Source organism: Macrotis lagotis, chromosome 5, assembly GCF_037893015.1.
Source record: "Macrotis lagotis isolate mMagLag1 chromosome 5, bilby.v1.9.chrom.fasta, whole genome shotgun sequence".
Taxonomy (NCBI): domain Eukaryota; kingdom Metazoa; phylum Chordata; class Mammalia; order Peramelemorphia; family Peramelidae; genus Macrotis; species Macrotis lagotis.
The window spans coordinates 65,323,351-65,334,403 of record NC_133662.1 but is presented as its reverse complement, the minus strand read 5'-3'; the positions used below and the strand labels follow the sequence as shown (position 1 = coordinate 65,334,403).

Below are 11,053 nucleotides of genomic sequence, written 5' to 3'. Positions count from 1 at the left end.
AAATACATGCTATATATATGTACATATATATGCATAATATGTTTTTTTGCAAAGTATTGGGCTTAAATGTCTTGCTTAAGGTCACACAGCTAGTATTATTAGGTGTCAGAAACCAGATTTGAACTGAGGTCCTCCTGATCCTAGGGTCAGTGTTCTATCCACGGCACCACCTAGCTGTCCTTATATCATTTTTCAATTTAATATATATATATATATATATATACTTATAAACTTTCATATATATATGATATATGTGTTACATATATATACTTATATGTATGACAGAGACTTGGATGCCCCTATGCCTCTTCAGATAATTTTTCTTTGTTTCTACATTAAATTGCTCCCCATTCCTCAACTCCCAATTAAAGGAATAATTTTTTGTGGGCAATTGGGTTTAAGTGATTTTCCCTGGGTTATACAACTAGCAAGTATCTTAAGGCATCATTTGAAATCAAGTTCTACTATATTTCAGGACCAATGTTCTATCCTTTGTGGCACCTAACTGACCCATGATAGAGCACAAGCCCTGGAACCTTTTTACTCAGCTGAAAACTGACCTCAGACACTTGACACTAACTAGTCACTTAACACTAATTTTCTTACATCTAGGGTTTTCTCTGGTCATCCTGACCCATATCTGACCCCTGGAGTTAGATGGCCCTGGAGGAGAAAGTGAGGTTGGTGACTTAGCCCAGCACCCTCACTCAAATCCAATTTGCATGCATATCATGGCATCACCTCTCTGGTGTCATGGGCAAAGGCAACTAGGTGGTACAGTAAATAGAGCACCAGCCCTGAAATCAGAAGGACCTGAGTTCAAATCTGGACCCAGACACTTAATACTTAATTAACTGTGTGATCTTGGGCAAGTCAGTTATCCCCATTGCCTTGCAAAATCCAAAAAGGAAAAGAACAAAGGGCAAGCATGTTATGGGTATATATATAAAAATTTTTCATATCACAAAACACAATGCAATAACTACTATGATGATTGGGAAAGGAAATAATATTTTCTTATTAGTTGTATATATATTATGCATATACACTATTAGACATCTATATATAAATTTGTGTATAAACATAATGTATATTAAAAACATAGCCAAACATAGCCAGAACATATCTTTCTTTATCTGGAAGAGAAATTATATGTTTATCCATAGAATGATTGATCATTCTATCTATCTGGTTGTCTATCTATCTATATATCTATTCATCATCTATCTAACTAAATACCTAGATATCTTAATTACTCATTATAGATAGGTCAGAAGTTTCTAACATGTAATAGAAAAAAAACCCAGTGTATCTGGAATGAGAAGACCTGCTTAGATGGCACAGTGATCTACTATCTATATATGTGACCTTGGGGTACTTAATTCCTTTCTCTATGCCTGTTTTCTTATCTTTAAAATGATAATGATTTATGAGTTGACTAAAGTATTTTTCAGATTCTAAGTTTTTTATTCTTATCAACAAAACACCCAAATATATTCAAAAGTATCTAATTGAAATAAAGGCAATTCAGGGATTACATTGCACTTGTCTACTATTCGCCCCCCAAAAAGAGGTGGCAACATTGATTATTCCAAGATTTCATTAAAACCACAGATAGGAGCATCATTAGAGAATTTTACAAGCATGAAGAAATTCTCTACTAATCTAAGGAACTATTTTGTCTGTATTTTATAGTTTTAGAGAACTGACAAGAGCAATAAGAAATTAAGGATTTTTATCTAGAATCAAAAAGCCAGTAATAGGCACTACCTGAATTCAAATTTTCTTGACTTCAATGATAGATTTTTATTCAAGGCATAATACTGACTTTTCATATTAAAATACTACACAATTTAAATATATTTAAATTTTATTTTAGAGACTTATGGAGAGGATTCTCAGACAAGATTTGTGTAGAAAGAATGAAGGGAACAAAATAATTAAACAACAAAAAAAAGGACAATTTATTTTGATTCAAAAATTGTTAGTTCATCCATCTTGATCATATAAATGTACTTCATGTAACTAAATCAAGAAATCTAAAGTGAGCTAAGGATAGCATTGTTAAAATAACAATCCATTCCTCCCATACCCCTCATCTTGGTAATATACTTTTCATCAAAAGAACCTCCTCCCTTTCCTTTTAAAAACTATTCTTTGAGATAATTAAACATTAAAACTGCCTAATGCTCTGTACTCCAGGATGGAGGAGCAAATTAAAAGGTAATGCTTCCATTTATGAAAATTATCCCAGCAGTTAAAATAAAATAATTACATTTTTGCAGTTGTTACCACAACCTTATATTAGCCTGTTTGGGTGCAGGTTAAAAGTAGAATGAACACAAAGTAAAATTAAACAAACTCATAGAAAATGTACAAGAGTTCAAAGAGAAAATAGCCAGCCTCACTGGTATTACATCTACTCATCTACTCTCCTTCAATCCTGCTAAGACAACACTCAAGGACTCGAGAAAAGAATACATTTCCATAATTATTTTATTTAAATTGAAGCACGACGTGACCTGTTTTCTTCAGATTTTTGGAAATATCAAGTTATTATTACCCTCATGAATCACTTCAGATTTTAATATTTGGTTTAAAAAGTTATACTTAATTTGTGTTGCTTCATACTCGGTCTTGAAAGAATTATAACAATATTCAAGACATTAGAAGGAGCAAGACTGTGTTTTGTTTCTTAGCTTTAGTCAATAAATCCTAAAGTTCTTTGTAAGAGGTAACTCATGATAGAATGGATAGACTGCTGACCTTGGAGTAAGCAAGAAAGTGGCTAGGGTATTTCAAGGGCTCTACTCAGTTGCCTAAGTCACACCTATTGAGTCTTTGAAGCTGAACTTGACCAAATGTATTCTTGGCTTTGCGTCCAGTGCTCTATTCACTGTGCCACCTAGTTGTTGTTGCTTTTTTGTTTTTAAATAGCAATATTCCTTTAAAGTCTCCAAAGTGTTTTACAGTTCAAAGTATTTCCTTGGAGAACTACTGGCTGTGTGATCTTGGACAAATCATTCTCATGGCCACAGAAAACAATGGTAAATTGCAAGGAGGGTGCCTATACTACCTACAATAATAGAGATAGCTTACCTAGTAGTGCTCTCTACTAATCAAAAAATTCAGTCCATTTCTCTATCCAATATGAGAAGATGACCTATCCATTGCAGTACATTTTATCTTAAAGGAACTGGAAGGCTAGAGTTAGCTTTTTTTAAACAAACCTTAGTATCTTGCACTTTAACACAGGATCAGTGAGGGAATGGGAGTTATCCATTCTACATTCCGGATTTTGAAGGAGTTTTGTAGAAGACACAGACATGTGAAGACCAGTAAATAACACAGAAAAATTTAGGAACTCATAAATGCAAAAAATAAATGTATAGTATTATATAATATCCACCCAAAGTATAGAAAGTACTGCAAACACCACATAAAAGAAAAAAGAAAAAAAAATCAGACTTCTATGGTACAAAGGCAGAACCAAAAGTTTTTTAGGGATTTTTCAAGATTGATTGTTTGCCATGCCCTTAATCCCATGATGTGGCAGGGATAACTACATGACAAATATGTAGAGAAAAAGAGAGAGCAGACATGAAGGAGGTAGGTAATTGTTGACTTGGAAGAAAAACAACAGTGCAGTTAAATGGAAGAGGGACTGGAGAATATGTCCTGAAGTGCAAACTTGGGAGAGGAGCAGTAGATGGGAAAGATAGCAATACAAATCAGAGCTTAACCTTAGAACTACTGTTTTGGGAAAACCCACAACAAGGATGAGGAATTGTAGGAATGCAAAAAGAGCTACAGAAAGAAAGAAACTGTTCTGAGGCATTAGTTGCCCCAGACTGTTTCTCCTTGATGTTAGCAGAAAAGAAACTAGAGTCATCAAATGCAAAGTTTCATTTCAGTGGGAAAAGAAAAAAAAGTTATGAAAGGGAGATTTGATTATCAGTTCCCTAGATGGATGGGGTATGGCTGTCATTAAAAACAGAAATATAGATCTAGAGTTATAAGGGAATTTTTCTAGTATAATCCCCTCTTTTCCAGGTGAGTAAACTGAGGTTTGCATAAGGCTGAGTCATTTCGTCAAGATTATCCAGTTAACTCTTTAATGAAGATAATATTGCTGTAGACCCATGCAGGCAGCAGCCACTGCCTTCTCTCCAGATTCACCACTGTTCTTTCACAATCAGGAATAAGTTGGTCAGCAAGAGGTTCCACTGCCATGACATTCAAAGACACCAGCAAAAGATTCGTGGGGTTGGAAACGGCCATTTGCCAGATTCAAATCACCCTCCCCAGTTGCAATGTGAAGTTACTCTAGAAAGTGTGCTGGTCTATTTATAGGGGCCAAAGAAAATAATTTGAAAGTGAAGAGACCTTTCTAATATCCATTAAAGCACTTCTAATCACAGCTTGAAAAACTCCTTGTAGTGAAGGTTCAGAAACATGGGATAGGTTCCAGATGAGAATCCACAGATGCCTGATTGATTTGCACAGTCCCTCTGAAATTGTTAAATAGATCACTTCTATCAACATTGAACCAGGTACGAATTTGAAGTCACCATTGCAGATGCATAATCAATCATTTCTTTCAATAAGTTGTTTGCAGTTACTGAAAAAAAATTATTATACAAATAATAAAAGATGGGATTTGACTATGGATCTGGCTGACTTCTGACCCAGAGCTCATTTCAATGTACCACAATATTTTGCTTCCACCTGGTTGAATGTCTTGTTATTTTTCTTCTTAGGGAGGCAGTCATATATAGTAGAAACCATGCTATGTTGGCTCATAATGAGCCAATCCTAATTTAATTGAATCCCATAAATGTTTATTAAGCAGCTACAATTTACCAGATGCCATGCTAAGTTCTAAGGATACAATTAATAAAAGAAGGGTGAACTTTGACATAAAAGAACTTAAGATCTAAGGGGGGAGATAAGACAAAATAATTTAGAAAAGGGAGTGTACCAGGGGTATTTATTATGGGAAATCTTATTATATGAAGTTGAAAAAAGGCAAATAGCAGATGCAGGTTAGAGTAAGCCAAAAAATCCAGTTTCTGTCCACCACATAAGATATTATTAGTTTTTGGTACTCCACTCAGGATTCCATCAAAGGAGAGGAGAGGTAAAAGAAGGAGTGGTTGAGTTAGCAGAACAGAGATGAGATTAGAGATAATGAGTTTAATCAGAAAAGGCAATAGATTCAGAGTGAAGTCAGTCTTAATCTCACATCTGTCATTTACTACTATCTTAAAGCAAATCAATTAACTCTTCTAGGCCTCTACTGATGTATAAATTAAAAGGGTTGAACAGATAAGATAACTTCTGACATTCCTTCCAACATTAGCTATATTATCTCACTGTTTACTAAAGAAAAATTATTTTTCCTTTGGTTTCAATTATCCTTTGCATGATCTACTAAAATGATGGCATTGGTAGATATGAGGGCTAGAGAAAAGTGATTAGATATACTACTCATAGATTATTTACAGATTTATAAACAAACAAATAAAAATACTGAAACTGAAAATGAACAGGGGAAGAGTGAATCATATGCAGAACCATAGAGACTGGTAAATGATGAAGACCAGAAAATTGAAAGTGCAATTTGAAAAATAAATTATTTTGTCTCAACTGGAAAAAGAGAAGAAGAGGAGAAAGAGGAGGAAATGAATGAAAAAATCTTATACTATGTCATCTCAGAAAGAGATAGTTTAATTTTGAGCCTGGTAAGCTTGTTTTGGTCTCATATTCTTCACTACTTAACCAAGATTTCAGGCCAAACTCTCAATCTTTGAGTTCTTTTTTCTTAGAAAATAGGAGTTGATTCTCTTTTAAGAATATTGAAAATATTCATGGTTAATAACAAAAAATGGCTTCTATTTATGAGGATGGGGATGTGGCATATTCCTGCTACAAAAGGAATAAAAGCTGATAGAAATAAAAAGGGAGGATACTATAAAGCAGAACTGTACAGAAGAGATTTCCATTCTTTTGTGCTTCATATATTCTTTGGCTTTCCTTGTACCTCCATGGACTTCTTATTTAATATGAAAGGAAGTAACTTCTAAAGTATTTGCTGGAAATGCACATGAAAAAGTAAAGCATACTTTGATAAATATAACATCATTTGATCCATAAAATTGTAGTAGCATAATTATTGAATGTTTGTCAAAACACAAACAAAATAGTGTGACCTGTAATTCTTGTCTGTTAACAATTGAATTATCAGGATCATTTTGAAAGAGATGCTGACATATTCACTCTTCATTTTTTTCCTTGTTTAAGATTTTATTGAAAATAGAACTGAGAAATTGTGAATGTATCCAACCATTCTGAGGAGTAATATGGAACTATGTCCAAAGAGCAATGAAAATGTTCATACCCTTTTACCCAGCAATTCCAATTCTAGGTCTATATCCAGAAAAACTTTAAAAATTTGGAAAAGTCCTATATGTTCAAAAATATCCATAGCAGTTCTTTTTCTAGTAGAAAACAATAGGAAATTGAGAGGATACCCATCAATTGGAGAACAAGTTATGGTACATTAATTTTATGAAATATTATTGTTCTATAAGAAATCATAAGTGGTTGGACTCTAGAGAAGCATTTAATGACTTACAGGATCTGTTTTTAAGTGAAGGGAGCAGAACCAAGAGAACAACATACACATTAACAACATTGTGAGATGATCAACCTTAATGGAAGAAGCTTCCATCCACTATACAAATAATAACAGATGGGATTTAACTATGGATCTGCTGACCTCTGATCCAGAACTCATTTCAATGTACCACAATATTTCACTTCCACCTGGTTGAATGTCTTGTTATTTTTCTTTTTAGGGAGGCAGTCACATATAGTAGAAAGCATGCTATCTGGCTCATAATGAGGCAATCCTAATTTAGTTGAATCCCATAAGCATTTATTAAGCACCTACAATCTACCAGACACCATGCTAAATTAGGACAATCCTATTAGACTGGCTATGGACAATAATATCCCCATTCAGAGGAAGAAAATCAAATCAAAAGAAAACATAAAAACCCCTTCACAATCCAATGAACACTTTATAAAAATTATCTCTTATGTATCTCTTTGCTTTAATCATAATTCTTCATACTGAAAATTAATAATCTGTTAACATGTTTATCAAATATATGTATGTACAATGCAAACTTGACTGTTCCTTGCTAAGGGGAGGGGAGAGGGAAGGGAGGATGGAAGGAAATTTTGAAAATTAAAAATATACATATGCATATGGATGAAAAAAATAAATAAAAAAGAAAACAGAACTGAGATAACATCAGCTAACATTTATGTAGCTGTTTAACATTTCTGAGTCATGTGCACATATTATCTCATTTGTTCAATACAACAACCCTGTGGGATGGATGCTATTTTTTACAAATGAAGATACAGTTGAGATTGTTTAAATGTCTTATCCTGTATAATTATAGTCAAGTTAAATCAACATTCAATTTTTCAGCATGTAGTAGGTGGCAGCCACTGTGTGAGAGCTGAGAATACAAAGAAAGGTTAAAAAAAAGGGCCTGTGCTTAAGGGTCTCAGACTTTACTAGGGAAAGGAACTTGCTCTGTGTACAGAGAAGATATATACATAATATATGGGCTATAATGACAAGAGGGGTGGGGAATGACAGTGCTAGTGAGTGAAGCAGCATTTGGAATCAGATTTTTGTGCTTTAAAGTCCCCATACACTTTACTTCCTAGTTCCCAGGAAGAATCATAGTTCACAAAGAAAACTTATAAATGAAATTAAAGTCTTGTGAACATATTTAATAAGAATAGCTTACTCCATTTGGTACTTCAAAAATTTTGCAGCTCCACGGATGGAAAATCAATTCTGAGTTTTCTATCTATTGTCCACAGTCCAATAATCAGCAAGTAAATAGTCAAGTTTTCCCATAGGCCCCAAGAATGGTGTTAGGGGCAAATTATTACAAATAAATTCTCACAATTTTTACTAGGCTCATGTGAAACCTCAGGCCACATGTAATAAAACTCTTTAAATACTTTTGAAACAATCCTATAAGTTTTCTACTTAATTGTGTTTTTCCATGATATTCGGTAAAAGTTACATGTACCTTCAAAATGCAATTTATATGAAGGAAGAGCTCTGAAGGGCATATTTATTCAAACCATTTCTAAGGACAAATAAAACTTTGAATGTCACTATAAAGGATATATTTTACCATTTTATTGCATGTACCATGGAACCTTTTATCTTTGGTGGTCTGATAATGGACAGGTACCCATTTTCAGTATGTTCTTAATAGAAAAATCAAAGGGTATTATGGGATATCCACTAATAATACATATTGCCAGATATTTCACTGGTTTCACTCATCTTCTCTTTTGGTCACACTAATCTGCTTGTTGCCTTTAGTCTTTTCTATCTTAAATTTTTGATTAGGTCATAGCTAGGCTCTTTTAGAAGGAATCAGAATTTTTATCAAAGAATAAGCAGAAAACCTCCTTAGTTCTGTTCCTTTAAAGTTTGGTCTGACACATTCTGCAGGATCCCTAGGCCCATGTACCAAGCTCTCTCTATGATTCTCTGCTACTAGAAAGCAAGGGCTACAGAAACAATAACTTTGCTTTCCCTGTTTGGTCTGTATGTAAAAATATAGCATGTGATTCCATTATTCAGCACTATTTCTGAGGAGGGGGAAGGAAAAGGAAAACTAACCCTTAACTTTATTCTGGACACATTCTCAATTTACCCTTCTTTTTTCTGGTATCAGAAAGGGGCCAACCTGCTAGTGTAGAAGAACTAGACTTTAAAAATACACAGAAAGACCAAGTTGAATCAAATAATGAAAGTCTATTTTTTATTCCTAAGAAAAAAAACTGAAGATATATTAAAATGATTATTTCTTAGTAAAATTATAATAAAGATATTGGTTTAATTGACAAGCCTGATATTTTTAGTGCCCATCAGAATGAGTTTGGGTTATCATCTTTATCAATAACTTGATATTTCTGTGTCCTCTCAGTTAACATTGTCCAAGGACTATTGGAAATTTTGTTCTGACTAAGATAGTATTCAATATGATCAAACACTAGCTTTGGCTCTTACTTTATTATATTATGTTTTTTACACAAGAAATGTCTTCATGTTCTGTTATCATGTCGTTTCCCCAGATTTATCCATTAGATTGCATATACTCAGAGAAATCATACATTTTGACTCTTTTTTGGTGTACCTAAACTTTAGTGCTGAGGCTAGCACACTGTGAAATTGTTTTTGTGGTACATAAAAAATGTTTATTGACTAACTTACCCTGATCCATTTACCTTACCACAAAAATTAATTGAATTATCAAAGTAAGTTAAAATTTCACAAATTTTAGGTTTATAATAGTCACTAACATTATTTAATTTTATCATGGGACAGAGGAGAGAGCATTTGCTTTGAAGTTAGGCAATTTAAGTTCATTTTCTTCCCCCACTACTTCTCCCATAACATTTAGGAAGTTTTTAATTCTCCTTGTTCTTTAGTTTCCTGTTCAGTAAAAGCAGAGGGCTTGATGAGATGGCCTCTGTCTTCTTTTCTACCTTTAGGTTCATATTCCTATGCTTTTATAATAAGGGGACTTCCCCAGGTACCTAATGGCCTCACAGGAATAGTAGCTCTGAATTAGGATTTCTTGAACCTCTGCTAAAGTAGGTAGGAATGCCCATTAGCATCTAGTAAAATGCACAAAAGATAGCTCTTAGTTAGTGTCAGAAACTGGAGCTTCCACTAAGATGAATGCATTGCCTTGACCTTAGGAAGCTGGATTCTGAAGAGAGGAACGATCCTTTTATAGTACTTTGAACAGACATCTTTTTTCCTCTTTTCCTTCTATTTTTCATTACAGACATGTCTAGAGGGACATAGGAAGTGGCTGGGACATTAATTGACACGAAGTTGTCCCACATATAATATCCTATTCAATGCCCACATTAACTTTATTTATTAAGTGGAGAAAATATTATCTCAATTTTCAGATGGAAAAACAACTTTAGAATAGTCAAGAGAATTGTCCAAGACTATATGGTTTGAATGTCACAAGTTCTTTGGACCTTAAATACTTTTGAAACAATCCTATAAGTTTTCTACTTAATTGTGTTTTTCCATGATATTCAGTAAAAGTTACGTGTACCTTCAAAATGCAATTTATATGAAGGAATGGGCTCTGAAGTGCATATTTATTCTTTAAAATGATTTTGCACTAAATTCTAGGATCTTATCTAATTTTGTAAATATGTTTCTATGAAACTAAAGATATTTTTAAATGTCTCTCTTCCAAAATAAAATCTAATATTAAGAAGAGGAAAAACCTAAGAGTAAACATTGCCAAGTGAAAACAAAATAACTTTAATATGGTTCAAAATTAAAGATCTTGAACATTTTTGATATTTTTAAAAAACCAATTTCATTCTTTTGCAAATATTGCATATTTAAATATGAAATAAATACATAATCTAAACTTTCTAATATTGGTGGCATTTTAAGAATATTTGAGAAATGAAGATCATAGTTTAGTGGACAACGCACTGAACTGATGTGAGGGTTGGGTTCTAATTTTTACATTTTTTCTACAGATTTGGGTATCTGAACCTCAAATTTCATCTGTAAAATGAAGATTTAATACCTTCTGTGTCTACCTCAATATAGTACACAGATGAATGTTCTAAGTATAAGACCTGCATCAGAAGAATGGGACTAGTTTCTACACTTCTCTGACTCTTTAATAGGTGTGGATTTTGGGAGAAACTTTTCAGTTAACTGAACCTTCATTTATAATATTCAATAATCAGGATAATTTTGGGGGGGGGTTTGCAAGGCAAATGGGGTTAAGTGGCTTGCTCAAGGTCACACAGCTAGGTAATTATTAATTGTCTGAGTCTGGATTTGAACTCAGGTACTCCTGACTCCAGGGCTGATGCTCCCTATCAGGAGATTATTGAAGATAATACTGTATACTTAAGAGTTAATATTATTCTATATCAAACAGGTATTCTAAGT

At 33.4% G+C, this 11,053-nt stretch overlaps 1 pseudogene; it reads left to right on the top strand.

Annotated features, from left to right (window-relative positions):
* Nucleotides 1-4,231: 4,231 nt before the first annotated feature.
* Nucleotides 4,232-4,587, top strand: LOC141489729 (small ribosomal subunit protein uS10-like; annotated as a pseudogene).
* Nucleotides 4,588-11,053: the final 6,466 nt, after the last annotated feature.